General features: G+C 38.0%; 2 pseudogenes; both read left to right on the top strand.

Moving 5' to 3' along the window:
* The window catches only part of LOC101842859, a 28,209-nt pseudogene extending 24,277 nt beyond the window's left edge, over positions 1-3,932 (top strand).
* A 4,512-nt stretch (positions 3,933-8,444) lies between these two features.
* LOC101842772 lies at positions 8,445-26,564 on the top strand (annotated as a pseudogene).
* The last annotated feature ends 249 nt before the right edge of the window (positions 26,565-26,813 follow it).

The raw sequence follows: 26,813 nt of genomic DNA, 5'->3' as shown, positions 1-26,813 counted from the left end.
AGATTTGCCTCCTATATCTAAATTGTGTACTTTATACAACTGGTAGATTAACAATTGCTTATCAGTTAACTCAGGTTTTATAGCCCCAACTGACAGAAAGCTCATTTTCTTGTTGGTTGTTCAGATGTCTGAGGTTTTACAGGTACACTGTACCTTAGAGACAATTACGCTTTTCTTTTTTTTTTTCTTTTTGTGTTGCTATGTCTTGTGTTCTAGTTGAAGCTTTATATTAAGTACTTCATAATTAAGAGTGGATAAAACATTTTCCAATATTCACGTAAGTCCTCTTTATTATCTACAAATATATTCCTATTGTCTAATTCACACTGCAAAATGACATGTATTTCATTTTCTATAAAGAGATGCCAAATGAGCATAAGCTCTTCTCCTTATCCATTCTACAAAGCCACTAGATAGAGCAGCCTTCTGGATTGAGTTTGTAATGCAACACAAAGGGGCAAAGCATCTGGGGCCACTTGCACACAGCCTCAGCTGCTTCCAGTACAGCTCCTTGACTGTGATTGGATTCATACTCACCTCTGTGGCAGTTATTGCTTCACTTGCCTTTTGACCCAGGTTCAATTCCTGGAACTCACATGACAGCCAACAACTATCTGTAACTCCAAGATCTGGCACGCTCACACAAACATACCTACAGGCAAAACACCAATGCAAATAAAATTTAAAAACTTGTTAAAATGCTGCTTATTTGTTTTTCAAAGTTTTGGAAGAAGGGAAAGAAAGAGAATGAGTAGAGCTAATGGTAATGAAATATTCTGAAAATATCACTTACATTCTAAGAGACTGGAACATTTGCTGGACCTCAAAACCAGAGTTAATAATACAACTTGAGGTCACATAAGACTTCACTTTGAGCAAATCCTGCCCTCAAACTGTTCATTCAATTGACTTTTAAAGAACAATATATCAATCTGCCCTATTTCCTTCCCCTTAGATTCCCCATGTAATCACCATTTACAATCCTAGCTAACATATAACCATAATCTTAAATTACATACTCTTCTATTTATCTAACCCATGCCGGAGTCCAGCTCCAACAGGGTTCTTGTGCCTCAGAAAGGTTGTACAAAGTCGGTGAAAAGTGAGGAGTGTAACCACCAGTAATCTTTCAAACTGATGACTGCAACTAGCTCAGGTCATCTTTATTTATACAAGTTCAAATGCATTCTAGCATGAGCTATTTCAAATCATTTCTCTTTAGTCATTTTCAAGGATTATTAACATTTTAGTTTCTTTTCTTCTTTTCCACTATCTTGATGTCATTGTCCTTTACCCAATACCATTACATAGCAAGCCAATGTTTATTTTTAGGTAGGTACATCTCATTCATACTGTGTCCTAGCTGACAGGAAACATGCAGTTATAAGTAAGATTTTTGAGCCCTGTGATTAACTGTTGACAATTTGAAATCAGCTAAGCATATTGTGATGGCTAGAGTATCATTTTCAGGAGTATACCAGGTTCTGAGTAATCTGTATGTCACCTTTATTATCACCTTTAGTATATGGATTGCAGTTATATTCTTATTCTTTATAAGTTCTGAAAATAATGATTAATGCCTAACTTTTAAATATTAGGATTAGGTTTTTATATTCTTTCTGGCAATCTCTATGTGTTTTTTTCTTTGAGAGGGTTTTTAGGTTCTGTTATTGATGCTTTGATTTTAGAAAAGTAGCTGAGTGTTCATGCCCTGGTGCCAGAGAAATTTCTGACCTTTCATCTCCTATATCGTTTCCCTTCAGTGTTCCTATAAAGTTTTTTTGTTTTTTATTTTAATTTTAAATAGTTTGTTTTACATGTCAATCCCAGTTTCCTCTCCCTCCCCTCCTCCTCCACCTCCCACCCCCCCCAGCCTCCCACCCTATTGCCAATTCCTTCCACATAGGGGATATCTAGAGTCTGTCATTTTACTCAGGGTAGGGTCCAGGCATTCCTCTAAGAGTCCAGGCTGAGAGAGCATCCCTCTTTGTGCTATGGGCACACGATGACTGTTTGTATTCCAGGGATAGACACTGATCCACTGCTCAGGGCCCCATAGGTTGCCCATGCCTCCTCACTGACACTCACATTCGGGGGGTCCGGATCAGTCCCATTCTGGCCTCCCCGCTGTCGGTCTGGGGTCCAAGAGCTCTCCCCTGTTCAGATCAGCTGTCTCTGCTGGTTTTGCCAGCCCATTCTTTGCCAATTGGCTCATCGCTCCTCTCTCTCTGTCACTGGGTTCCTTGGGTTCAGTTCAGTGTTTAACTGAGGGTGTTTGCCTCTGCTTCCATCAGTCACTGGATGAAGGCTCCCAGATGGTTATAGACATCAAGTTCATTATCAGGAATGGGCATTCGAGGTGGTTTCTCCACTATTGCTTAGCTTGCCAATTGGTGTCATCGCTTTAGATCACTAGAGGTTACACTGGTGCCTGATCTGTCTTCTAACCTTTGATTCCTCTTCCCCCTATTCTACACCCCACTCAACCTTCCTGTTCCCCATGACCTACTCTCTCTTCCTCTTCTCCCCCTCTCTTCTTCGCAGCTCCCACTCCCCCCGACCCCTTGCCACGTTCCCCATCTTTTCAGAGGATCTTGCATCATTCCTCTTCTCTTGGGTACTATGCATATCTTTTAGGTTCTTTCCTGTTTCCCAGACTCTCTATCAGTGGAAGTGCAAACTGGCACTCTCCTGATCCATGTCTAAAATCCATATATGAGTGAGTACATATCGTATTCGTGTTTTTGCTAATGGGTCAACTCACTCAGGATGGTTTCTTCCAGTGCTATCCATTTACCTGCGAATTTCAAGATACCATTGTTTTTTTCTGCTGAGTAACACTCCAATGTGTAAATGTACCACATTTTCTTTATCCACTCTTCAGTTGAGGGGCATCTAGGTTGCTTCCAGGTTCTGGCTATTACAAATAATGCTGCTATGAACATAGTGGAGCAGATGCCCTTGTTGTATGAATTTGCCTCATTTGGATATATGCCTAAGAGTGGAATTGCTGGGTCTTGTGGTAGATTGATTCCCATTTTCCTGAGGAATCTCCATACTGCTTTCCAAAGTGGTTGTACAAGTTGGCACACCCACCAGCAGTGGAGGAGTGTTCCCCTCTCTCCACATCCTCTCCAGCATAAATTATCTTCAGTGATTTTGATTTTTAGCCATTATGACAGGAGTAAGGTGGTATCTCAGCATTGTTTTGATTTGCATTTCCCTGATGGCTAAGGATGTTGAGCACTTTCTTAAGTGTCTCTTGGCCATTTTAGCCTCCTCCATTGAGAATTCTCTATTTAGATATGTACCCCACCTTTTAATTGGATACTTTGGTGTTTTGGAGACTTGCTTCTTGAGTTCTTTGTAAATTTCTTGTCCCCTGCTCTTATCCCCGTCTCTTTTTCCTGATTCTCTCCCCACGATCCTAATCTGCTCATGAGATATTGCCTGATTCCAATTCTCTGGGGTACAGTGCATATCTCTTGGGAACCTCCCTGTTTCCCAGACTCACTGTTTTACATTACTTTTGTGATTATATTTCATGTAATTTGCTTCTAGTGTAGGATTCACAAGATATATGACTGCCCTGATGGTAAAAATTGCTTCAGTATTACTTGCTTCAGAAACATTCATCTCTTCTTGAACTCTAATGTCTGGCTGGTTATATTGTCGTAAATTTATTTTTCCTTTGAGAATTTGAAATATATTTCCCTAAGATATAAACACAAAGAGATATATATCTGTGTTATAACTAAGGAGAATATTACATGAACAAAAACCTTGTAATTTCCCTGAGTGACTGTGAAGTGGATGTCTCTTCTGCTGTTCCTATAGATGAATTGCTGCTTCAGACCTGGAGATTGTCGGAAAGCATTGATGTGGCTAATGAAATTCAGTCATTGAATGCATCTAAAGATAATATTGGTTGAACTGATACCCATTTTCCTGGAAAACTGCAATACTGATTTCCTAAGTGATTTTACAATTTGCACTCCCACCAGCAATGAAGGAGTGTTCCTCTTTCTCTCCATCCTCTCCATCAGAGACTATCATTAGTGTTTTTGATTTTAGCCATTCTGGCCGGTGTAAGATGGTATCTTAGAGTTGTTTGATTTGTATTTCCCTGATGACTAAGGATGCTTAATTTTTTCTCAAGTGTCTTTCACCTATTTTAGATTTCTCTATTGAGAATTCTCTATTTATTTCTGTGCCCCACTTTTTAATTGGATTGTTTGGTGTTTTGGTGACTGGCTTTATGAGTTCATTGCATATTTTGGAAATCGGCCCTCTGTCAGATGGCAGTTTCTCAGGAAAATGGGAATCAGTCTACCTCAAGACCCAGCAATCCTATTCCTGAGAATATACCCAAAGAACACACATTCATAGAACAAGCACATATATTCAACTGCATTCATAGCATCGTTTTTTTGTAATAACTAGAACCTGGAAGTAACCTAGACACCCCTCAACTGAAGAATGGATAACGAAAATGTGGTACATTTACATAATGGAATATTACTCAGTGGGGGAAAATGAAATATTGAAATTTATAGGCCAATTGATGGAACTAGAAGAAAAGATTAAGAGGGAAGTAACCCAACCATAGAAAGATGAGTTTGAGCCTTCATTCAGTAACTGATCGAAGCAGAAGCAGGCACACACAGCTACACACTCCTGGAATTCTGTTATAGAGAAGGAGGAGGGATGAACAAAGGAGACAAGACTGTGCTGGAGATACCCACAGAAATAGTTGACCTGATCTAGTGAGAGCACAAAGACCCTAGTCATAAAGCTGGGGAATCAGCATTGGCCCAAAACAAGCCCTCTGAATGTGATTTCCTGTCTAGAGGCCTGGGCAGTCTATGGGACTACTAAGAGTGGAGCTAGTGTTTATCCCTAGTGCACAAATGGACCTTGGGAACCATTCACTATGGGTAGATACTTTTGCAGCCCAAATACAAGAAAGAGGCCCCCAAATGATGTGACAGACTTTGATCCCATGTGGAAGATCTCACTATCCTTTGTGGTGGGTGGAAGGTGGTCTAGGGAGGTCAATGGGAGCATGAGAGGATGGGATGGTGAGGGAATTGGGGTTTAATAAGTAAAATAAGATTATTTCTAAAATAAAATAATACTGGATGTACTTGCACAAAGGGGTCATGAGGATACAGTTCTCAGACCTCTAGTTTCTATCTTTCTTGATCCCCAAAACTCACCTGGTCTAAAGTCTGAGACTTTTCCTACATCTGTCAGAAAATATTATCTGGAAAATTTTCCACAGAGTGGGTCATTGTCTGGATGAATGTAGTATCATTAGATATTTATCACTGGATAAAGTGTATAGGCAATATTTTGATCTGTGGCTTAATCTTTGCAAAGAAGCTATTTTGAAAAACCATTTATGACAAAACTGTAAAAATTGAAGTTTGATGTCCTTCTTTCAGATCCAAATGGTCCCTGTGGTGAGCTGATAGTTGAGTTACTCCACATACCTTTTGTGTACAGCATTTGCTATTTTCCTGGCTACACAATAGAAAAGTACAGTGGCGGACTTCTTTTCTCTCCCTCTGTGTATCTATTATTTTGTCAGGAATAAGTGGTTATATTACATTCTTGGAGAGAGTAGAAAATATCATGTGCATGCTTTATTTTGACTTTTGGTTCCAGCCATTTACTGGGAAGTAATGGGATCTCTTTTACACTGAAATTTTGGGTAAGTTAACTTTTTTATCTCTAGATGGGAGGATAACACACATTATATTTATCCTATTTTATATGTATCTAAAATATTATGTATTTGTCAATTGATAAATAATTTTAATAGCAAAAATTAAAAAATGGTAGGCAGTCAGGTATCATTGTTAAGACAGAATCACAGTACAGAATTAATACAGAACATTCAGGAAGGTCATGAGATTACCAGTCAAAGCTTGCAGGTTTACTATCAGGCATTGCATACTCATTTTCCTCACTTTTTATCATTTATAAAGAAAATTTCTTTCTTATGCTTAACAAGTATAGAATACGTAATTACCTAAATTTATACTCTAATGATGATCTTATGTAGATATTATTTTCTTTATATAAAAGTTTTATATGTGTCCTGGGAATTTACTTCCTGCTATGGAATAGTCTGTTTAATCACAGACTGAAAAAATTAATTTGAGGTTTCTGTTGACTCTATTCCTTTACAGGTTCCTTTCTGTGTAACCGTCTCAGAGTATTAAATCTCCTAAACCATGGCTGTACTTGTTTAAGGTTACATTTTTCCATTTCAAAAAAATAAGCCCCCATTAATGGTGATTATAAATTTCTATTCTCATAATTTCTGTACATTTTCCAGATTGCATGACTATTTTTATATAATAAATAAGTACTATTAAGTTCTTGATAAAAAGAGAAGTATATTAAGAAATAGTAAGTTCTTACTATAAAGCAGAAGCAGAAGTGCGGATCAGTAATTCAGTCAGACATCAAATTCAGAAATCACTTGGAAAACCAAGGAACAAGGAGAGACTGCTGATGTTTCAGAAATAGGTTAAGAACTGCTATAGCAAATTGTGTCTATGGTTGTGGTAAGATTATTCTGTCTGGAACTTGAAAGTTTGTTCATATATTTACCTAAAACATTCAAATCTTTAAGGAGGAAGAAAGTGCAGGCTTCATTATGTTGGCTCTTTACTGCGGTAGCTATGGACAAAGAATTTCTTCTCAGTTTTCCTACAACACACATATTCTTATTATGTAAGTCAAAGATAAATTATGCACATAAAAGCATTTTTCTTTAATAAACACTGTGTTTATAACACACATTTTATACAAAATTGAGCACAAATTATTCAAACCCTTTTCAGGAAATCTGAGTATACTCTGAAGACTACATTGCCATCATCATCTCTTTTCCCTTTCCCTTTTTGACCACCTCACTTTCTCAATTTAGGAAGACATAGTACATTAGCTGAAATGATGAAGAAAACAGAAATGTGACTTATTAGGTCCTACTGGAATTTGGAGTTTCCTTGCCCAGTCTTACCTAATGCTGATTTTATTGGCAGACATCACTGCAAACCTGATGACCCTCACCCGAAGGGTCTCTCAGTGAAAAAGATATAAGAAATGAGGTACAGAATACTGCTAATGAAAAGAACAAATTTTTACAGTGTCATGTTTCTACATTTGTACAATTAGGGAACAACATGAGAGACTTTGGACATATACAGAACAGTGAGCAAGACGAAATCAGTTAAATTGATCATGTCAGAGAGTATCACTCATCATTATAAACTATTAAGTAATTAGGATACCCCAAATAAGTGTTTTAAGCATGGATGGACAGCATAGGCATGACTTCTGCCACCAGTGCCATCATCAAGCTCCCTAGGAAAGACAAAGGATTATACTTACATAATTTTTTTAATTTAGGCTAGAAACAATCTTGTTTCACATGTGAATCCCAGCTCCCTCTCCTCCTCCCCTGCCTTCCCCATCAGGTCCCTCAGTCCCCCACCCAATCTCCAATCCAATCCCCAAGGAGGGTGAGGCACTCCATGGTGGATCTCCAGTAACTGTCATTTCATCCAGGGTAGGGCCTAGGCCCTCTCCCAAGAGTCCCAGCTGAGAGAGCCTCCCATACTGTGGCATGGGTACTCAAAGTCTGTACGCCAGGGATAAGTACTACCCAAGGCCCCATAGATTACCTAGGCCTCCTCACTGACACCCACATTTAAAATAATTTTATGAACATGATACAGACCCTTAAAGAGGAAATGAAAAATTATCTAAAGAAATAAAGGAAAAGAGAAAAATGGAAAAAATCAATAAATCTCTTTTTAAAAGTCAAGAAAAAGCAATCAAACGGGTGAAAGAAACATTTCACAACTTGAAAACTGAAATAGAGGCAGAATAGTTGAACCAACTGGCTGCCTTACCAGATGATATCATTCAGTCTGGATACCTCCCTAGGAGGAGGTTCCTGCCTATCTGCTTCCCAGGGCTTCTGTCCATAAAGTAACATAGGCACACTGTCAAGCTATTTTAGAAATTATGTATAAGCAATAGGTTAATCAACATTCTTACAAAAATTCTTGAAAATGATATCCATAAAATACTTATAAGCTGAGCAATTACTATATTTTGGGTTCTGTGTTGAGAGAAATTTCAGTCTAACCTCTGGCTAAACAGTGTTCTTGCTGCTTTTCAAATATCTGAGAGACCAAAGAGATGTGTAAACAAGTCATAAACTACTAAATTTTTTCAATACAAAATATGTGATATGAAACACTTGCATGAAAATATCAAATAATATTTGCTTTTACTATCTCCATTAAGCTCACAAGTTCAGGGTTATTTAATATATTTGCTTTTACCGACTCAGTTATATTTTAACTCATGGGTTTTTTTCTTCTTACGCATAAGGATAAGCAACCACAGTAGGGAACACACTGTGAACAGAGAGGACTTTGATTTTCTAGGATGCCTGTGAAATGGATGTCTCTTCTGCTGCTCCTATTGCAGATGACTTGCTACTTCAGATCTGGGAATTGTTGGAAGGTGTTGGTGTGGCCAATGGAATACAGTCACTGGCTGAATCTAAAGATAATACTGCATGAACTTACTGAAAGGGGTCATGAAGTGACTGTTCTGAGACCTTCAGCCTCCATCTTTCTTGACTCTGAAAACTCACCTAACCTGAAGTTTGAGAGTTTCCCTACATCTCTCAATAAAGACGACCTGGACAAGGTTTTCCGAAGGCTTGTGAACATAGGGATTTATGAGATACCAAGAGATACATGCTTATTATACTCTCCTTTGCTACAAAAATGTTTGAGGTATATTCTGAATGTTATCTAAGAATTTGTAAAGGCACAGTTTCAAACAAGCAACTGATGGCAAAACTATAGGAATCCAAGTTTGATGTCCTTTTCTCGGATGTCATTAATCCCTGTGGAGAGATGATAGCTGAACTGCTCCACATCCCTTTTCTGTACACTCTTCACTTTTCTCCTGGCTACAAGGTGGAAAAGAGCAGTAGAGAATTTCTAGTCTCGCCCTCTTATGTACCTATAATTTTGTCAGGATTAGGGGGGGTCAAATGACATTCATGGAGATGGTAAGAAACATGATATGTATGCTTTATTTTGACTTTTGGTTCCAGTCATTTAATGAGAAGAAATGGGGTCAGTTTTTACATTGAAACTTTGGGTAAGTTATGTTTCTTATCTGTAACTCAATGACCAAAATTTGACAGGTATATAAATCTATCCTTACATCCGTGAAATACAAAGTGAGAGTTGTCTTTTATAGATGAACTAATGTAATGCGATATTAGCTACCAAACTCATAAATCCTGTAAAAGCTCATATTATTGATCAAATATTAGCAGAGCAGTTCTGATGCAGGACATTCTGGTGAGGTATACAGGGACAATAAGTTGCAAAAAGGCTTTCCCTAAATGACTCGTTGTACTGTAGTTTTTCATATATTTTCATAAGTCACTAGCTCATTAATCAAATCTTGGTGAATATAAAGGATGGCATATTTTGCAATTCTAATATGTATATAACATTGAAAAAATGTTTTCTCTTGCATAGGCCACCTTCTTTATTTAAAATTAAAATGTGGTGTTTGAAAACATGACCAAAATGTTAAGAGTGTTTTCTGTTTGTGTGATGTGCCTGATGTGTGATGTGTGTAGAACCCTCCCAGGTACACTGGCACAGAATTGCCTGTATCTTTACCTTCAGGGGGCCTGATGCCCTTTTATGGTCTCTGTGGGCACCAGAGTAAGCTTAGCATATACTCACACAGACACACACACATATACACAAAAAGATAAATCATAAAGCATTTCCTCTGTGTTTCCTAAAGAATTCCCTTAAGCATGAAAGGTATTATGTCAGTTCAGAGGCTTAAATATGGAACAGTTGTTGCTACTAACACCACATTCCTTTATTGTGAACTTTCCTAGCATCCATTGTTTAAACACTACAGAAGCATGGGTACACGTGGACTCTGTCTGTACTTTTTGAAGTCGTGTTATTTTTTCCTATTAAAAAATATGCCGTAGTTCAGATCAGGCACCAGAGTGACCTCGAGTGATCTAAAGGTATAACATCAATTGGCAAGCTAAGCAATAGTGGAAGGACCACCTCGAATGCCCATTCCTGATAATGAACTTGATGTCTATAACTATCCGGGAGCCTTCATCCTGGGACTGATGGAAGCAGAGGCAAACACACAACTAAGCACTGAACTGAACCCAAGGAACCCAGTGACAGAGAGAGAGGAGTGATGAGCAAATTGGCAAGGAATGGGCTGGCAAAACCAGCAGAGACGGCTGATCTGAACAGGGGAGTGCTCTTGGACCCCAGACCGACAGTGGGGAGGCCAGAATGGGACTGATCTGGACCCCCCAAATGTGAGTGTCAGTGAGAAGGCCTGGGCAACCTATGGGGCTCTGAGCTGTGGATCAGTGTCTATCCCTGGTATACAATCTGTCTTCATGTGCCTATGGCACAAAGAGAGATGCTCTCTCAGCCTGGACTCTTAGGGGAGTGCCTTGACCCTACCAAGAGTGAAATGATAGACTCTAGACATCCCCTATGTGGAGGGATTTGGCAATAGGGTGGGAGGGAGGGTGGAAGGGGAGTGCGGGAGGAGGGGAGGGAGAGGGAACTGGGATTGACATGTGAAACAAGCTATTTAAAATTAAAATAAAAAATGATTAAAAAAAATATGCCGTAGTTAAGACTGGCCAAAATTTCTATAATCATAATTTCTGAAAATATTGTAGCTGTTTTTGTAGGATACGTGCTGTTAAATTTCTTAATATGAAGTAAAAATAGAAGCACTAACCAGAAATTCAGCCATTCATTATCTGTACAGTTCCTTTGACAAAACAAGGAACAAGGATTAGTTACACACCCCATTTATCATGGGGAAGTCTGGCCCGGCTACACAGCATGATGTGACTTTTGAACCTGGAATGTGTGTTTACATTTGCGCTGTTCGTTTTGTAGATCTGAAGAGGAGTAAAATGTGTGCTCATTCATATAGTGGCTTCATGGCTTATTTCAATAACTACTTATTATCTGAAATTACTGAGGAAACATGAGATAATCCTTACAGTTTACTTTAAATAAACCCAAGCTAATATTTATGTATATTATTTGAGCCACAAATCAAGTGTACATGCAAATTGTGTTACATATCAATGAACATTGGTTTTAAAATGCACATGATCTACATCAAATATAAATTCTTCCATCATTTTTAAGAAAATATTTATTTCATAGTCAGATGACAATCCTGTCAACTTTTCAGTTTCTCATTTGCCCATTTTCTCCATCTAGGAAGTCACACTCCCTTAGCTGAGATAACAGGCAAAGCAGAAATGTGGCTCATTCAGTTCTATTGGGATTTGGAGTTTCCTCGCCCAACTTTACCAAATGTTGACTTTGTAGGAGGACTCCACTGCAAACCTGCTAAACCCTTGCCTAAGGTAAATACATTTTAAAATCTCTTTACTGTTTAATTTAATCTCTGGTAAAAGTGATTCTACACCTTTTATTACGTTTTATTCCCAGTGATAGAGATATAGAGGAAGTGGGATTCAGCATCCTGCTAACTAGGGGGTCAATAAACTCAGGAATGAATTGGATAGTCCTGGGAAATATTCATATCAGTGAGTTAAATTAAGTCAGTTAGGGTACTTTGGTGGTTGACCATTGGGTAAAGTCCTTACCTAGCAACTATGAGGATGTAAATTTGCATCCCAAAATCTATGTAAAAAGTTGGGTGTTACAACACAGTACTATGATATTAGTACTGAGGATGCAGAGAAGGTTGATACTGAGGGGTTGCTGGCCACTAATCTGTTAAAAATATTGAGATTTATGTTCAATGGAGAGTCTCAAAAACTATGTTAAAGATTGATGGAGGAAGACATCAGGTTTTATTTAACTTTTGGCATCCATGTGCTAAAACACAGGCAGAAAACCTCCCCAGGACTTCCAAAACACACACGCACACACACACACACACACACACACACACACACACACGTGCACGCGCATAACACGCACATAAGCACCCACATATGTTCACACACACATACACAAGCACACATGCACACATTCATGCACATATATAAACACATGCACAAAAGACAGAGAAATTAAGTCTGTTAAACTCATTATATCAGAAACTACCAATCATCATAAGCTATGGTTAACATGTATCTGAGGAAGTTGTTTGATATCTAGAGATATCTCCCCAACCAGTAAATTGTGGAGTTCATCTCTGAAAATACCCTATTTATATATAATATCAGAAAATTATTATGTGGTATATATTTGCAATGCAATTATGATTATTTCACAAAGAACCAAAGCATTTTGTTAATCATAATAGGAAGTCTGTGTTAACTAGTACATATGTACATATTACAACATAGATACTATTTCATCAAATACTAATAAGTAATATTAAATCAGTCATCATAGGAAAAATATTAAATAGCAGGGGAAAATATTACTTTTCCTGTAGGATGAAAAGATGTAAAGGAATCTACAATTTTATCAATATTTCATAGAATAAGCTTGCACTCCTGAGTTTTCATTTTGCTGGAAGGAAATATTTAGAATGTTCATTGCACAATGTATGAGTACTGTTTGCATTGATGCCTGTGACATTGTCATTTTTGTCTTCTGTATGTTTTTATACTACTATTTTAAAAATTCCTAGGATCACTTTAATTTGCATTCTCCCAGTTTTTTCATAAATGTGTCATAAATGATTTTTCAACAATAACAATTGTTATTGTCATGAAGCAAATTCTCTTCACAGGAAATGGAAGACTTTGTCCAGAGTTCTGGAGAGCATGGTGTTGTGGTGTTTTCTCTGGGGTCAATGGTCAGCAACATTACAGAAGCAAAGGCCAGCACAATTGCATGGGCCCTTGCCCAGATTCCACAAAAGGTGAGATAAATGGCTCCACAGGAGGTAACAGTACACTAAGTCTGTGAAAGTGCTTGAAAGGTCTGATTATAGATATGACTCTGTGACAGGGGAAGTATTAAATAAGCTCACATTGGCCTTACACATTTTGAAATATATTCACAACAGATGATAAAATACTACAGAACATGTTTTTGGCTGAGAGTGACTTGGATATAAACACTGGATTCCATGGAGGGATGCGCTCTCATTCTGGACACATAGGGGAGGGCCTAAGCTCTGCTCTGGATGATATTACAGACTTTGGAGATCCTCCATGAAGTACTTCACCTTCCCTGGAGAGTGGAGTGGCGTTTGGGTGGAGGTTTAGTGGGGTTGGTGGGAAGCAGGGGAGAAGGGGAGGGAGAGGGAGCTGGAATTGACATGTGAAGCAAGCTTGTTTCTAATTTAAATTAAAAACAGAAAAAAAAACACTGTGATCACTGTGTACACATCCTTAAATGATGGCATGCTGATGACATTTATATCAAGAGTATATAGACATAGCCAAATTCTTCAGTGTCACTTTTATTTGTTGATTATTTAAAGTCAGTGTATACGTGCGCAACCACCACCTGGCCCACAAACACCTATTTAAGGATCGATTCAAATAGCTGTTTTCTTCCTTTGCATCTCAAGATAAATTAAGGGCTATCCTTATTTAGCTGTCTCTCCTTTCAGAGTTTAAAATAGATTAGTTAGGGCATAATTAGGTTTTACCAAAGTGATATGTAGATAATTAATAATCCCTAATAATTTTTGAAAGTCATTGAGTGTTTTAAAATTGTCTAATAGACATTTGCGTGGTGATGGGGGGTTGTGCTTAGTAGTTTCTCTAGTGACTAGTTGCCCCAGATATTACACAGTGTCTGATTATTTTACTTTTTCATGTGTAGTAATAAGCCCATTTTTATGTAACACAATCCGAGTCATATCCTGTATGGACTGTAGCTCTTTTTCTTTGGAGGTGACTAATAGGATATCATCCATATAATGAATAATATTGAATGAAAAAATAAAAGGAAAGGAAAGGGAAGGTCATAATTGCTCCTATGCATGGTGGGAGAGGAAGTTTATTATAGATATTTGAGAGAGGATGGCCAGAGGCAGAGACATGGGCATCTGGGAGAGTCCAGATTGGACTATGCCTTTTGAGGACAGCAGAGAGAAGGAAGAGAGGAGAGAGGGGAACCAGATGAATCTGCCAGAAGGTTAAAGATACAGAAAAGAGTGGGTTGAAAACATAGTTGCATTATACTAGGAAGGGTAGATTAGCCCCCTGGGCCAGAGAGTTCAAGAGAAGGTACAAGGATTGCCTGCCAAGAGAGCCCTGTAACAGGTAGGAACTGAGGGATACAGGGAAAGCCTGGCTTTCTTTCAATAGTTAAATAGGCATCTTAGCTTTTTGTCCTAGTTTTGAACCCTAACCCTAGAGTATGCCTCCCTCACATACTCTAAAACCCTTCCTGCATTGTACTGATACACAACAAGTGGTTTTGTTATCCCTTTAGGCTACACAGTCTGATGGGGAAATCTTTCTGTGTATATGTTTTCCTATTGGCTGTTGGCCAATAGGGAAGCAAGATAGGTGGGACTAAGAGTCGAGGAGGAATCTGGGAAATTTAGTCAAGAGTGGGAGTTACAATGTGATCCCAAGAGGAGAGGACACAGGAGCCTGGTGTTCTCGGGAAGATAAGAACTTATAGAAATATACATTAGTAGTCAAGGGTTAATACTCTAAGATAGAACTAGCCAATGATAAATCCTGGACATTGGCTGAGAGAATTGTAACAAATAGAGACTCCATGTGTTATTTTCGGTGTTATGGAGGCAATGGGACCCAGGCAGAATTCCCATAACAACAGTCCACTACTACCAGAGCTGAAATTCTTTATGGTTGAATGAAGGAAAAGAAAAACCAAAAATTACCTTGTAATCAGGATGAATATGTATAGTATAAAAGTAAACTTTCATAAATGCAAAACTATTAAAGGCCAATATTTAACAATAGTGGTATTTAGGTAAACAAGGCTGTAAATCTCTCATTGGCCACACGGTGGCAATAACATTTCATAAATCAATCAACCATCTCCATTTTCCAGATTCTTTTTTAGTGATGAATCAGGAGGATTCCAGGGGAAAAACAAGAGGACTCTATGTGCCCATTTTCCAGTGTTTCCTGACTACCTGGTGAAGAGCCCATACCTTTCCTTATAAATAGACAAATGAGGTATTGAGGCAGAGTTGCTGAATTTTTAGGGAACTTTGGCACCTATGAAATTCCAAAGCTGTGCTCATGTTCTTGTCCACATGAGAATGTAATCCTTTGTAACTCTTTTTCTAGTTCTTCTCATTTTGATAACCCCAGTCTTACCATTAACAATTGTAATTGTGAAGAATGGGTAGCATTAGAGGTAGGAATACAGATTTCTGCATGACCTTGCATTAGCAAGTATCTTCCCCAAATATTAATCATGAGTAACATAAGGCTGGAGGACTTCCATTATGACTTGTGGACTCATTCGTTGTAATTTTGCATGATTCTTTTTAATATTGTTAGAGCCCATACTTCCAAACCCTATCTTTAGGCAATACAGGAAACATATTTAAAGCAGTTTTCAGTAAGGGAGCTGGGGGACCCATCACCTGCCTAATTGCTAAGGGTGCTGTCTTTACTTTTTTGTTATACCTACACTGGAAAAGTCCTCTCTCATGTTTTTTTTTGCCTACTTTACTCATTTTAAGATGTGATCATCTAGAGTGTATTTACACAAGGAATTAGCCATCTCTTCCTCATGATTAATAATCTTCCTTAAATATTTTATTAATAGTCCAAATCAATGCCCAAGTGACCCAAAATTTAATGGGTATCACCTCCCATAATTTATATGCCTTTGCAATATTTATTAAGACTCTGTTCCATACTACATCTAAAGTGTCTTCTTCTGGAAACTAGAGATTATGCCATTGTATGCAGTCTGATAGTTGTGATTTTGATACTTGTCCGTTTTTATGAAAAGAAAACGGATGCACAAGCCTTAACATATGGCAAAGTCTTCCCTGGTTTCTGCCCCATTATTCTCAATCATCTCCTTCTGTGAGGTTCCCCACTCTCCTATCATGTAATTAACTTCAGCTCTCTGTGCAGAAGCCACTTGTCACAGCTCCAGAGAAAGTGGGCCTTGGGAGAATGCAGCCAGACTAAAGTCTCGTGTGATCCCCAACTTTATAAAGGAATCACACAATGTATACTCTGAGGGTTAAGAAGGGGAATATGAGCTGGGTATTGGTGGCGCATGCCTTTATTCCCTGGACTTGGGAGGCAGAGACAGACAAATCTTTGTGAGTTCGAGGGCAGCCTGTTCTACAGAGCAAGTTCCAGGACAGCCTCCAAAACAATACAGAGAAACCCTGTCTCAAAAAACCAAAAAGAAAAAAAAAGAAGGGCATAGAGGTAAAGATCACATGAATTGAAGCCTTATATTATCAAAAGGACAAGCCATGTATGACAAACAAACAAGAACACATGTTTCTCCATAGGAACTCTCTGAGTCAGGTTTTTATTGCTGTGAAGAGAGATCATCACATGGCAACACTTACAAAGAAATCATTTAATTGTGATGGCTCACTTACAGTTTCAGGATGTTCAGTCCATTACCATCATGAAGATGAATGCAGCAGCATGCAGGCAAATGTGATGTGGGAGCAGAGATTAGCAGGCAACAGCTGAAAGGCACACATAGGGAAGCAAGACCTCAAACATGCCCCTACAGAGGCACACTTCCTCCGCCATGGCCATACCACCTAATAGTGCACTACTTTAGGAGACCATTTTCTTTCCAACCACCACAGAGGCACACAAATGACAGTTTAAATATTACCTGGATAACAGTAGCAAGGAGTAGTGGTTAACCTGGAGTAGACACAACCTTATCTGCTATACCTAGAAGGAAGATGAAAATACAGTCCAAGAAATACCTTGAAATTTGAAGAAATTTATGTCACAACACTTTTGTCCTGTTTTCTTAGGATGTTCTTCCAAACACTCAGAATTCTCATGTAACTCCTTTCCTTGACCATGCTCCAAAAATAAGCTATGCAGGGCTATTTCTGAGGTGTGTCAGATAATTGACTCCAAGAACTACAGACCAGAGAGAATTGTTGATCAGGAATATTTGTCATGTATAAATAAAGACAAAAACTTTAAATTCATTAAAAATCACACAGGAGAACTGACTCAAAGTAAACTGTAAAGCATTTAAGATGTAATAGGAAAACAAGGCTAATAGAGCTATCAAGACATATTTATATAAGATATACATTATTAGTCATGCGCCACTCCTTTCTTTTCATTCCTCTCCTCAAGTTCCCTCATATATCTATGCTGTCTTTCAAATTCATGGCATCTATTTTTTATTAATGTTTTGCATACACTTATGCATATGCATATACATTTAAATTCTTAAATATAACCTGTTCAGTACATATAATGCTAAATTGTGCTCCACCAATAAAGATTATTGAACCTTTAACAGGTTCTTTGGAGATTTGAGGGCAAAACACCAGACAACTTAGGGCCCAATACCAGATTCTACATATGGATCCCTCAGAATGACCTTCTAGGTAAGACTGGAAGGGAAACCTATCCTAGTTGACTTCCAAATCCTTTATATTGCACTTAGTGAACGTATTATTTATTTAATATAACAATTTCTGATATGCACTTGGTCATTTTTAACACTCATTTTTCCTTATCTACCATGTACTCCATGTGTTTAACTGGAAATCAGTATTTCATAGTTTAAGTCTCAAGTAACAAGTAAATTTGCAAGATATCTATCTGTACATTTAGTTTCTTCTTGCTCTGAGATAGGAAAATATTAATACTAAGGTTAGGAGTATAACAGTATTCATGTAGGTTTTCTTGTAATGAGAAGGGAAGGCAAACTGCAGCCATGATGTAAACTAAATTAATAAATCCAATTATTAAAAAAAGAATTCTCATATAGAAAAATATCCTTTTAGCTCCTCATAATATACATTTATCATTTTATGTCTAAGATTTCTATGGGGCCTCTGGTAGTGGATCAATATTTATTCCTAGTATACAATTGGACTTTTAGAGCCCATTCCACATAGAGTGATTCTCTCTTAGCCTAGACACACAGGGAATAACCTAGGCCTACTTCCAAATTATATGACAGACTTTGAAGATCCTCCATGGACGGCCTCACCCTCCCTGGGGAGCAGAACTGTGGTAGGATAGGGGGTCTGTGGGGGTCAGAGTAGGAGGGGATGGAGAGGCAACTGGGTTTGACAGGTTAAACAAAGTTGTTTCTAATCTAAAGAAAATATGAAGGTTTAAAAAGGAACTGCTATTTCATATTAATCTGAATTCATCTTTTTCTGGGACATCCAAAAACCAAAGCCTTTGTAACTCATGGTGGAGCTAATGGCATCTATGAGGAAATTCATTTTGGAATCCCTATGATTGGCATTCCTTTTTTTGGAGAACATGATAACATAGCCTACATGGTGGCCAAATGAGAAGCTATTGCATTAAATAATCAGAACAATGACAAGGTCAGATTTATTCAATGCACTGGAGGCAGTCATAGGTAATCCTTCGTGAGTAAAATCTTTTAAAAATGTGTACTCATTATTTATTTATTTATTTATTCATTTACTTACTTATTTATTATTCATTGTGCGTCTTATTGAAGGCCAAAGGAGCAAGAATTATCCTGAAGGAAAATTATGGTAGTTCCACAGAAAAATTAGGGCATGATTCAGTGTCACAGGTTTTTCTCTTTTTGTTATTGTTCTTATTTGCATGTTACTCTTTATGTTTCTTTCTTATGTACATCAGACACGTCCTAAATATGCAACCCTTCTACTTTATCCTCGAAACTGCTTGGCCAACAGGCATACACCACCAGCTCTCGCCAATTTTTCTTATCAATTATTTTAGAAAAGTAACTGATCAGAGTTTCAAGGATAATGTACAACTTTTTTAAAATTATTTTTTGAGACAGGGTTTCTCTGTATTGCTTTGGAGGCTGTTCTGGAAATTGCTCTGTAGACCAGGCTGGCCTTGAACTCACAGAGATCGGCCTGCCTCTGCCTTCTGAGTGCTGGGACTAAAGGTGTGTGCCATCAACGCCTGGCTGATAATATAAAACTTAAATAGCCAATAAGTGAAGTAAAATGAAATGTTATGTGGGTGGTACCGGATGTATTACACCTAGAATACACAGGAAAACATGACAACAGAGAAACTTGAATGTTATAAAAGAGACATGCATTTTTTATGGAATTTGTTGCTTTCTGCATTGAAATAACAAAGATATTAACATAAAAGTAAGTATATGGCTGAGAGAGCATCTCTTTGTGCTATAGGCACATGAAGACAGTTTGTATACCAGGGATAGACACTGATCCACAGCTCAGGGCCCCATAGGTTGCCCAGGCCTTCTCACTGACACTCACATTTGGGGGTCCAGATCAGTCCCATGCTGGCCTCCCCGCTGTCGTTCTGGGGTCCAAGAGCACTCCCCTGTTCAGATCAGCTGTCTCTGCTGGTTTTGCCAGCCCATTCTTTGCCAATTTGCTCATCACTCCTCTCTCTCTGTCACTGGGTTCCTTGGGTTCAGTTCAGTGATTAGTTGTGTGTTTGCCTCTGCTTCCATCAGTCACAGGATGAAGGCTCCCGGATGGTTATAGACATCAAGTTCATTATCAGGAATGGGCATTCGAGGTGGTCCCTCCACTATTGCTTAGCTTGCCAATTGATGTTATACCTTTAGATCACTCGAGGTCACTCTGGTGCCTGATCTGTCTTCGATCCTATGATTCCCTCTTCCCCCTATTCTACCCCCACCCCCTCAACTTCCTGTTCCCCATGACCAACTCCCTTCCTCTTTACCCCCTCTATTCTTCCCAGGTCCCACTCCCCCCCCACCCGTCGCCGTGTTCCCCATCCATTCAGAGGATCTTGTCTCCATCCTCTTCTCTTGGGTACTATGCATATATGCATATCTTTTAGGTTCTTTCCTGTTTCCCAGATTCTCTATCTGTGGAAGTGCAGACTGGCACTATACTGATCCATATCTAAAATCCATGTATGAGTGAGTACATACCATGTTTGTCTTTTTGCGACTGGGTTACCTCACTCAGGATGGTTTCTTCCAGTGCTATCCATTTCCCTGCGAATTTCAAGATTCCATTGTTTTTTTCTGCTGAGTAATACTCCATTGTGTAAATGTACCACATTTTCTCTATCCACTCTTCAGTTGAGGGGCATCTAGGTTGCTTCCAGGTTCTGGCTATTACAAACAATGCTGCTATGAACATAGTGGAGCAGATGCCCTTGTTGTATGAACCTGCCTCGTTTGGATAAATGCCTAAGAGTGGAATTGCTGGGTCTAGTGGTAGATTAATTCCCATTTTCCTGAGGAATCTCCATACTGATTTCCAAAGAGGCTGTATGAGTCGGCATTCCCACCAGCAGTGGAGGAGTGTTCCTCTCTCTCCACATCCTCTCCAGCATAAATTGTCTTCGGTGTTTTTGATTCTAGCCATTTTGACAGGAGTAAGATGGTACCTCAGAGTTGTTTTGATTTGCATTTCCCTGATGGCTAAGGATGTTGAGCACTTTCTTAAGTGTCTCTTGGCCATTTTAGCCTCCTCTACTGAGAATTCTCTATTTAGCTCTGTACCCCACCTTTCAAGTGGATCCTTTGGTGTTTTGGAGACTTGTTTCTTGAGTTCTTTGTAAATTTTGGAGATTAGCCCTCTGTCAGATGTAGGGTTAGTGAATATCTATTCCCATTCTGTGGCCTGCCTTTTTGTCTTTTTGACTGTGTCCTTTGCCTTACAGAAGCTTTTTAGTTTCAGAAGGTCCCATTTGTTAATTGTCGATCTCAGTGCCTGTGCCACTGGTGTTATGTTTAGAAAGTGGTCTCCTGTACCAACTCGTTGAAGAGTATCTCCCACTTTCTCTTCTAAAAGTTTCAGTGTGGCTGGATGTATGTTGAGATCTTTGATCCATTTGGACTTAAGTTTTGTACAAGGCGATAAACATGCATCTATCTGCAGTCTTCTGCATACCAGTACCCAGTTATGCCAGCACCATTTGTTGAAGATGCTTTCTTTTTTCCACTGTACAGTTTTAGCTTCTTTGTCAAAAATCAGGTGTTCATAGGTGTGTGGGTTAAAATTAGGGCTTTCGATTCGGTTCCATTGGTCTACCTGCCTATTTTTGTTCCAATACCAAGCTGTTTTCAGGACTATAGCTCTATAATAGAGCTTGAAGTCAGGTATGGTGATGCCTCCTGAAGTTCCTTTATTGTATAGGGATGTTTTGGCTATCCTGGGCCTTTTGTTTTTCCATATAAAGTTGATTAATGTTCTTTCCAGGTCCTTGAAGAATTGTGATGGAATTTTGATAGGGATTGCATTGAATCTGTAGACTGCTTTTGGCAAGATTGCCATTTTTATTATGTTGATCCTACCAATCCAAGAGCATGGGATTTTCTGGTATCTTCTTTGATTTCTTTCTTCAAAGACACAAAGTTCTTGATATACAGGTCTTTCACTTCCTTGGTTAACATTATCCCCAGATATTTGATGCTGTTTTTGGCTATTGTAAAAGGTGATGTTTCTCTGATTTCTTTCTCAGTCACTTCATCATCTGTATATAATAGGGCCACTGATTTTTTTGAGTTTACCTTGTATCCTGCCACATTGCTGAAGGTGTTTATCAGCTCTAGGAGTAACCTTGCGGTGTTTTTTGGGTCACTTATGTAAACTATCATATCATCTGCAAATAATGAAAGTTTGACTTCTTCTTTTCCTATTTGTATCCCCTTTATCTCCTTTTGTTGTCTTATTGCTGTAGCTAGAACTTCAAGTACAATATTGAAGAGATATGGAGAGAGTGGACAGCCTTGTCTTGTTCCTGATTTTAGAGGAATTGCTTTGAGTTTCTCTCCATTTAGTTTGATGTTAGCTGTTGGTTTACTGTATATTGCTTTTATTATATTCAGGTACGTTCCTGTTATCCCTGATCTCTCTAGGACCTTTATCATGAAGGGGTGCTGGATTTTGTCAAAGGCTTTTTCAGCATCTAGTGAGATGATCATGTGGTTTTTCTTTCGCAGATTATTAATATGGTGGATTACATTGATAGATTTTCTAATGTTGAACCATCCCTGCATTCCTGGAATGAAGCCTACTTGATCATGGTGGATGATTTTTCTGATGTGTTCTTGAATCCGGTTTGCAAGTATTTTATTGAGTATTTTTGCATCAATGTTCATGAGGGAAATTGGTCTATAGTTCTCTTTCTTAGTTGTGTCTTTGTGTGGCTTGGGTATCAAGGTAATTGTAGCCTCGTAGAAAGAGTTTGGCAGTGAGCCTCCTGCTTCTATTGTGTGGAATACTTTGACGAGTATTGGAATGAGCTCTTCTTTGAATTTCTGGTAGAATTCTGCACTGAAGCCATCTGGGCCTGGGCTTTTTTTGTTTGGGAGACTTTTGATGACTGCTTCTATTTCATTAGGGGTTATAGGTCTGTTTAGATTATTTATCTGTTCTTGATTTAGTTTTGGCAGGTGATATCTATCCAGGAAATTGTCCATTTCCTTTAAATTTTCAAATTTTGTGGAGTACAGATTTTCAAAGTATGCCCTGATGATTCTCTTGATTTCCTCAGAGTCCGTTGTTATGTCCCCTTTTTCATCCCTGATTTTGTTAATTAGCATGTTCTCTCTCTGTCTTTTGGTTAGTTTGGACAGAGGTTTGTCTATTTTGTTGATTTTCTCAAAGAACCAACTCTTTGTTTCATTGATTCTTCTCAGTGTTTTCCTGGTTTCTACTTGATTGATTTCAGCCCTCAATTTGATTATTTCCTGGCGTCTGCTCCTCCTGGGGAGTTTGCTTCTTTTTGTTCTAGAACATTCAGCTGTGCTATTAATTCTCTAGTATGACTGTTCTCCAGTTTTTTCATGTGGGCACTTAGTGCTATAAACTTTCCTCTCAGCACTGCTTTCAAAGTGTCCCATAAGTTTGTGTATGTTGTGTCTTCATTCTCATTGAAATCGAGGAAGTATTTAATTTCTTTTTTTATTTGTTCCTTTACCCAGGGATGGTGCAATTGTGCATTGTTCAATCTCCATGAGTTTGTAGGGTTTCTGCGATTTGTGTTATTGTTGAATTCTAATGTTAATGCATGGTGGGCTGATAAGATGCAGGGGGTTATTCCAATTTTTTTGTATCTGTGGAGATTTGCTATGTTTCCTATTATGTGGTCAATTTTAGAGAAGGTTCCATGTGGTGCCGAGAAGAAGGTATATCCCTTTGTATTTGGATGGAGTGTTCTATAGATGTCTGTTAAACCCAGTTGGGTCATAACTTCTATTAATTCTTTTGTTTCTTTGTTAAGTTTCTGTCTGGAGGTCCTGTCTAGCGGTGAGAGCGGAGTGTTGAAGTCTCCTACTATTAGTGTGTGAGATTTTATGTGCATTTTGAGCTTTAGTAATGTTTCTTTCACGAATGTAGGTGCCTTTGTATTTGGGACGTAGATGTTTAAAATCGAGACTTCGTCTTGATGTATTTTTCCTTTGATGAATATGAAGTGCCCTTCTTCATCTCTTTTAATTGATTATAATTTGAAGTCTAATTTGTTAGATATTAGGATTGCTACGCCCGCTTGTTTCTTGGGGCCGTTTGATTGGAAGATCTTTTCCCAGCCCTTTACTCTGAGATAAAGTCTGTCTTTGGTGTTGAGATGTGTTTCTTGTATGCAGCAGAAGGAAGGGTTCTGTCTTCGTATCCATTCTGCTAGTCTGTGTCTTTTTATAGGCAAGTTGAGGCCATTGACATTGAGGGATATTAATGACCATTGATTGGTGACCCTTGTTTGCGCTTGATTTATTGTTAGTGAAGTTATTTTGTGTAGTTTCTCCTCCCTTTTTCTTTTGGTGTTTTGTAAAGTATGATTATATATTGCTTGTGTCTTTGTGAATGTAGTTATCTTCCTTGTCTCTAGGTTTTCCTTCTAGCATTTTCTGTAGAGCTGGATTCATTAGGGGAGTGCCTTGACCCTACCAAGAGTAAAATGACAGACTCTAGATATCCCCTATGTGGAAGGATTTGGCAATAGGGTGGGAGGGAGGGGCGGAAGGGGAGTGCGGGAAGAGGGGAGGGAGAGGGAACTGGGATTGACATGTAAAACAAGCTATTTAAAATTAAAATAAAAAATGATAAAAAAGTAAGTATATGGCTAACTGTTTAAATATGCAATCTGTTTTAGGATAAATTCAAATAGTGAAATCCTATTAGAGATGAGCAAATGAATATGCCCATCATTATTTTTCTTTGATTAAAAAAAATCCCATGTGGAAACTCTTTCCTGGAAAAGACTATTTCTCTCCCATTCTCAACATTTCTTGAGTGCCTATAATAATTTGTGTAGAGTTGGAACCAGTGTGAAATTGACCTCTTCCAATGTTAGCCTGACTATTGGTGTCATCCTATATTGTTTAGGGACCTACGTTGTTGAGAATGACTATTGGCAACACCATTATTAAGATCATGTTTAGATATCTATATTTTTTACACTTCATGATGATAGCTTATCAAAGATGCAACTTCATCGCAGGTATCTTAACCCTCTCTGGCTTTTAAAATCTTTCAATCTTCTCTTCTATGACGTATCATGAAAGCAAGTATTCAAGTTCCAGCTCCGAGGTTCCTGGGCTCTGTTTCTGAATTGCATGCTCTTCAGCAATAGAAAGTTACCTTCCATCTCTGGAGAATAAGCAGCATCAATAGACTATACACTTTGGGAGTCTCTTTAACAGACATGGACAGCATCATAAAAGAGGGTTTCTCATGTCTGGTGTTGGGTTTTATGTTAAGTGATATTTGTCTCTTAGATGGAGCACCATCAGTCCAAATGAGAAAAGATTATTAACTGTATGTGTATATTCATAGGTGGTATTACATATAATGGGGGATTTGCATAAATTGCTAATATAGTACAATTTTGTGGCTTTTCTGACATGCTTATTGTTACTATAATATTTTCTTTCCTGTGGTATTAACTCCCCTCTCCATTCCCTAAGGAGCTTCCCCTCTTCCCATTTCCCCATCAAATGAGTTACATGCTAAATTTTAAGTAAATGTAATAGGCATACTAAGAGGATTATTTAATGAGAAGAAATACAATTATCTCATTTTGTTTTGTAAATAGTAAGACAGTAAGTTACCATTATTACAATTGCTATTTCTGCTACCTCAAACTGACATTAATGGTTTGATGACTCATGTCTATGTTACCCTCATTTATATACTCATCAATATTATCTCAGTATTAGAATCAAATACTTCAGTGTGTGGAATTTTTCAGCTCTTACTTCTACAATTAAAATGATAACAGAAAATGAATAACAATCACAGTAAGAACTAGACTTGAAAGATGACTGAGTGGGTAAGATACATTCTATTCTAGCAGAGGACAAGAGTTCTGTTCCCAACATCCATGCCAGTGACTACCAAAATCTATAACTCTAACTCCAACAGATCTCATAATACACACACATACACACACACACAACATGTGTGTTTACACACATATATATTTAAAAATAATAGCAAAATTTTATTGTTAATCTAATTTAAAATAAGGATAAGTAATAAAAATCCCAATATAATAATAATGAAGAAAGCTACCCTTCCTATCAATTTCATTGAGTAAGTGATTATAAAAATACATAAAAGCAATTGGAAACAGCTATTATATCTAATTAAGAGAGCCAGGACTCTTTTGTAATTATAACCAGTATTCATATATAGCGCTCCATAGAAATTTCATTTCAATCTTCATCAGATTTACACAGATATGCACCACCATGGGAACTTGAAAGGATTTGCCTTCTTCTTATACACTATTATATGTTTTGAAAACAAAGTTTATTAATAATTGCTTATGGGTAACTGAAGTTTTATATAGTCAAATAATATCTCATTTTGATATTTTGTATTCAAGGCTTAGCTGTTTCCAAACGCTACTTTAGGAATATTTTATCTTCCCGTTTTCTTTTTAGATGCTTATTCTTGAATGCTCAAAGAGTTCAGATATACCTCTGAAGATCTTCTTAGTCATGAACATAAAATATAACTCATTTTCCTTCTATTTTTGTGTAATTTTCTTTACTGTCCATACAAAAAATTACACATGTTCATTTTTCATTCATTGTATAAGCTGATGTCCATTTTTTAGCTATAAAGAGAATGCAATGTAGTTATTAACAATTCACAATGACCAGCCCATGAAGCCTCTGGACAGAGCCATCTTCTGGATTGAGTTTGTCATGCCTCACAAAGGGGCCAAGCACATGAGGCCTCTTCCATACAACCTCACCTGGTACCAGTACTACTCTCTGGATGTAGTTGGATTCCTACTGGCCTGTATGGCAGTCATAGCTTTCCTTGCCATAAAATTATGCATATTTCCTTATCAAAAATTTGTAAATATGGGAAAGAAAATGAAGAATGACTAGAGCTCATTAAGAATGTACTACAGAAACTAAATTTCAGCATCATTCTAACTTACAAACTGCCTTCTAAACATTCACTGATTACTTGATAAAAAAGGGGAATAATGAAATTGTATTACAATCTCAAAAATGAAATACATAATAAAAGGAAACATGCTGAACTAGCTGTAAGGAGCAATTTAGTAAACACAGTTGCTCCTTGGTATCTTCCTCAGTCCTGCCTCTTTTGCTCTTGACCTACTTTTCTTCACT

Source organism: Mesocricetus auratus, unplaced genomic scaffold (genome assembly GCF_017639785.1).
Source record: "Mesocricetus auratus isolate SY011 unplaced genomic scaffold, BCM_Maur_2.0 Super-Scaffold_100006, whole genome shotgun sequence".
NCBI lineage: Eukaryota > Metazoa > Chordata > Mammalia > Rodentia > Cricetidae > Mesocricetus > Mesocricetus auratus.
This window is presented reverse-complemented; position numbering and strand designations above follow the sequence as displayed.